Source organism: Crocodylus porosus, unplaced genomic scaffold (genome assembly GCF_001723895.1).
Source record: "Crocodylus porosus isolate Cpor-Errol unplaced genomic scaffold, CroPor_comp1, whole genome shotgun sequence".
NCBI lineage: Eukaryota > Metazoa > Chordata > Crocodylia > Crocodylidae > Crocodylus > Crocodylus porosus.
In genome coordinates, this window is record NW_017728943.1 from 6021802 (window position 1) to 6027337 (window position 5536).

The following is a 5536-nucleotide window of genomic DNA, read 5'->3' on the forward strand; positions in this document are numbered from 1 at the left end:
GGGAGGCAATGGGGATTGCCCCACTGCCTGGCAGCGCCTGGTGAGTCAGGACTTTTTTTTCAAAGGGCTGAGAGCTGGGATGGATGGGGAAGCCATTGCTGGGCTAGGAGAGTGGGCGGGGGATGGGCCTGGGTGATTTGGCTGTTGCCAAGTTTCTGAATCAGATTTGGCTGAATCGATTCAGGACAGTGATTAGAATCACTGAATCAAATCACTGCCCCCCGAATCAGCTGAATTTGCATCCGAAGTGAATACTAGCCACTTTGCACAGGCCTAGTGTGTGTGTGTGTGTGTGGGGTGCACCTTATGCTTATGATGATTATCTCTGACACAAGGTATATACAGAAGTTACATTTTTTATGTGATAAGGCTACCTAAGGCTCCCTGTAGCCATAACACATGTACACATGCACATGCTAACAAGCATTAATGCAGTGTACAGACTGACTTGGGAGTAAAGTTAGCCCCAGGTCAGTCAACATACACATTGTTAATGTGCCTTAGTGTGCCTACATGTGTATTAAGTTGCTTTAACTATTTGCACCTAAATTTGATACCTGCCTTTGCAGGTATCAAATTTAGACATGAATAGCCCAAAATTGCCATTTTTAATGCACTTTAAAGTTGCACATGTGTAGACCCATGTCCTTAATGCACCTTAAAAGTGGCTAATGTGCCTTAAATCAGCACGTGTGGACAGGCCCATAGACCAGCTTCTACATGGTTATATATTCGTGTTTTGCTTAGGACCACCTATTGTTCTATAACTCATTCCACAAAACCATGTGTTTCTTCCATCTAAGGAAATCAAAGGGCAATAATTATGCTTCCCAGACCCAATGAGATTTCACTCTGTTCTCTTGGCTAACATTACTGTTCTTGTAAATCTAGATGTGTACATAATGGGGGTAGACACAGACCTTAGATCAGTGGCTCTCAACCAGGTTTCTGTGGCACCTTGGGATACCTTGAGTTTCTTTTAAGAGTGTTGCAAGATACCACACAATATTAGTACCATTTAGATATGCAAAGATCTATACATGATTCACAAGATAAACCCAGAGATTTTAAATAGAAATCCACAATGTCAAAAACATTCTGACCTGCTGTGGTCTTTCTGATTTGTTTGCAACAAAAGTATTGCTCTGTTATTTTTCTGTAGTCTAAAATCAAGTGAAAACTAAGAGCTGGCATTCTCTGAGGGGTGCCCTGAATCGAAAAAGGTTGAAAAAAACTGCTTTAGATGCACTTCCGCAAGAACTGGTGACAGTATCCTTTCCCACATAGGTCAAGTATGATCTGGATCTCATAAAAGTTACCCTGAATCATTAAAAGTGCTTATAAATGTATCTTGAATTAAGTCAGAATAAATGGCAAAAAATATAAATACTACAATGCTGATTTGGTTGATATTCACCTGGGTTTCTGAATGTTTAACTTTCAAGTTGATTCCTACCAAGTCCATATCATTAGATGTATGCATTAGACATGGATCATGAAATATGAGAAATATGCAGTTGGGTGTATATGAATTCTGTACAACTGATCTGCATGTGCAAATGACTGTGAACACTTTCTGACCTCTGTTCTTCTTTCATTTTGGCTACCCAACACATCTTCCCTTATGCTAGAAAAAATGATGCTGTTGTTTGGTTCACAGCAGCCTGGAGTGGGAGACAGAGCCATGATTTAAGTGTTGGCATAGCAGCAAAAAAACAGCAGATTGGAGAGGGAACTGGCTTGAAGCTGAGTACTGGAGGGAACTGCATCTGCAGAAATCACTGAGTCTGAACTGTCTCTCCTGGCTTGTAATTAAAACAGAAGCAGCCATGCAGAGGTTAAAGGGCAGAGTGAATAATCCTGTTTCTTGATTTCCTAACTTGAGGGGCTGTGCCAGGAAAACACTGTCCCCTGAAATAGAGTTGATGTTATGGAGCAAAAGGCTTCTGTTAGTGGAGGAGAGGAGAGAGCACAGTACAGGCAAAGCAAAACAATTGTGATGATGCTGCAGAACTAAAGGCACCAGGTGAAGTACCTCTGTGCAGAGAATAGCACAGGGGATGAGCCAAATCCCATTTAGACACAATTTTTTATTTTCAGGGATTAAGAAGAATTTAATTGGTCCCTGTGCCTTGTACTGCCCTCTGCAGGGAGAGTGGAGGGGAGGGGTGGATTTCAGCTTTCACAGCAGCAGGAATTCCCTCAGCTTCAAATTCATTTAACTCCCAGCCTTGAGCCTTTCATCTCTGCTTTAAAACAAACTAATTAAAACAACCCCACACAGAATCCATAAATGCAAACTGGCAGTATTTCAGGATGTCCCTGGTGGGGAGAGAGAAGCCAGTTCCAATAAAATAAGAATCGGCCTGAAGAAGTCCAAAAGGGACTGGATGTCTCCCTTGCACTTTTTGCTCAAACATCTGTCACTGACCACTGCTGGAGAAGGGATAGCAAACTAGAGAGGGAGCCCTGGACTGGGACTAGGGAGATCTCAACAACAGCACTGCAGCTAGCAGCTTCCAGTGCCAACAGACATTTAGGACCTGCACTCTAACACATGACATTTTAAACAAAGCGCCATGAGTTAGAGTGCTCCCCCCACACACAACAGACATTCACTGGTTGGGTTAGGGGGATCAGGCCCGCTTTCACTGGCCCTTGCCAGCAAATGAGAAGTGCTACAGAAGCCTCCAAGAAGGCTGCTGAGCCACCCTTCTCCCCAGCTCAGATTCTTCCCTCCCCCAGCTCCAAGGCTGTCAGTGGGGGAGGGAGAGGAAGTGAGAAGGAGCAGCATAGAGCTGCTGGCTGGGCTTTTCCTGGCTACAGCTTGTGTGGAGAGTGCAGGGTGGAACAGAGCCAGCCACTGGGTACTCCAGCTGGGGTAGCTGTGGGGAGCCCCTGAGGTGAGGGAGCTCTGTTCCACCCTGCTTTCCCTGCTCCAGCTCTGGCCAGGCAAAGCCAAGTCAGAAGCAATATGCTGCTCCCTTTCCTCCCCACTTCCCACCTCTAACCCCCTCCCCTCTTGATGCCCCCCCCCCCCCACAAAGCATAGACAATTAACTGTTGAGGTAACACAAGTTCCCTCAGTTGCTTTGCTTTAGTACCTTCATCTAATACCTGATTTGGCGACGGTTAATTTTTTTTTTTTGCGATTGGCCATCTTAAAAGTGCTTGGCAGCCATGAACATATGTTATGTCACGGCTGTAGTGTGCTTTCAGTGGTCCAATCGTGGAAAAAAAAATTAACTTGTATAAGCACACTGTGTCAAGTCATTTTTATTCCCTAACTTTACGTCTGGAGTTCCCCAATGCAAGTCTTAGGCCCTTCATGCATGCCTTGTCAATCTCAAGCTCCCACTAACCAAAACTGCAATTTGGAGTGGACCAGACAGAAAGAATCAGCTCCCTATTTTGTGGATCCAGTGGAAAAGGATTATCCTGATAAGTTAACTTCATTCTTTTGATCCAGAGATAAAAAAATCACATATCTCTTGCCTTGATCCTTGGATGTAATGTCTCAAGTGACCAAGATCTACCCTTGGCCAGGTTTCCAAGTCTGTTGTGATTATATCATTGCAAGTTGAACCCATGCTTTGCTGCAGAAGAATAATTTGTTTTTAAAAATTTTTTATAACCTTTTGTCACAATCATCATCATCTTCACCTTATGGTTTATGCACCATTGCCTGTTCTGACTTCAAAAGCTTTCAGACCATCATTTCCATCTGGTTTCTTCTCTTGTAGACTGTAATTTTTGACTTGAGTGGGCTACCAAACCCCAACATAACTCCCAACCTGGATGACCAGACCAGAGCCCCTTTAGCTGACATATCCACAGTTCTCTGGAGACTTTTATGGCACTTTAACAATGTAGTGAACATTATTAAATGTACTGTAACTGGTATCTATGCAATGTTGAATTTTTAGTGAAGCATTTACTGAATGGCCCTTCTCCGTTATATCAATTACGCGTAGGCCAGGGGTGGGCAAAATACAGCCAGTGGTCTGCATCTAGCCCACCAAGCACTTCCATCTGGCCCGTGGGGCCCCACAACAAATTGTGTCCTGCCCAGCACTTCTGCGCATGAGGGTGGAAGTGAGGCATCCACATGTATATACAGCCCCCAAAAAGTAGCCTAATGCCTGGCTCCCACCTTCCTGGGCAGAAGGGCTTGGCTGGCCAGCATGCAGCTTCCATGTTGGGCTGCTGCTGCCGCAGCCCCCAAGACCTGTTCACTTCCCCAGTCTCCTGCTCACTCTGGGCAGCATATAGGGAAGCATCAGAGGTGGGGCTGCAGTTGGGTGGGAGCCCAGAGCATGGGGCTGGTGGCAGCATGGAGCTAACACTCAAGGGGCCAGGGGCCAGTGGCAGTGTGGAGCTGGGGTGGGCAGTGTGTGGGTGTGAGGGAGAGTGGGGGTTGTGGAGACTCCCTATACACCCCACTGCCCATGGTGCGGAGCCCTGGCAGGGGGTGGCAGCAGCAGCAGGCAGGGTGCAGGCACCTGGCAGGGTATGTCTCCTTCCACTGCTTCACATCGCAGTGAGGGGCACAGCCTCTGCACAGCTGCCTGAATTGATGGTGCTCCCTGCCACTTACACAGCAGGGAGGGAAGGCCCACATCTAGGTGTCTTCCCTACCGGGGCTGTGCACCACCAGAGAGAAATGTCAGGTTCTGGAGCTAGCTGCCTTCCCTGCCTGGGGCTTCCCTCCCCTGCAGCACAGCCTCTGTGGAGAAGGCAGCTAGCTCTAGCACCTGAGGCTTCTTTCTGGTGCTGTGCAGCCCTGGCAGGGAAGGCACCTGGCTCCAGAACGTAGGGCTTCCCTCCCTGCTGTGCTAGTGCAGGGGCTGTGTGTGAGTGGCAAGGAGCACTGGTGATACAGGCAGCCGCATGGAGGCTGCACCTCTCGCTGCAATGTGCAAGACTGGCTGGAGCCGTGCCCCACCAGGCGCTTGTGCCCTGAGTGCCTGCCTGCTTCTATGTTATGGGGGTAGTGTGAGCGGGTCCCCACCCCCCAATCTCCGTCATACCCACATCCTGCTCCCACAACCCCTACATATACACAACCACCAAACATACCCTGTGCCCCCCAACACCCCCTCATAACTCCCCCACACCCCCACATCCTACCACATACACACACCCATTTACACACACACCCCACCATACACACACACATCACATATACCACACAGACATACCCCCATACATGCACCACACACACACCACATACCACAGGCTCACACACATACCACACCACACACACACGTACACACCACATGCACACACCACACCCCTCCACACTCACACACATACCACGCACACATATCATGCACAAACCACACCCCCCCACACACCATGCACACACTACATGCACACACCCTTCCCCCACAAAATAAAAAACTAAGAATTTATTTTTTAGTTAGTATGCAATCACCCTTATATACACTACGCACACACAAATCATGACAAAAATATATTTTGTAATAAAATTGAAATATGTTATAGTAGGTGTTTGACTTTTAGTGTATGATTT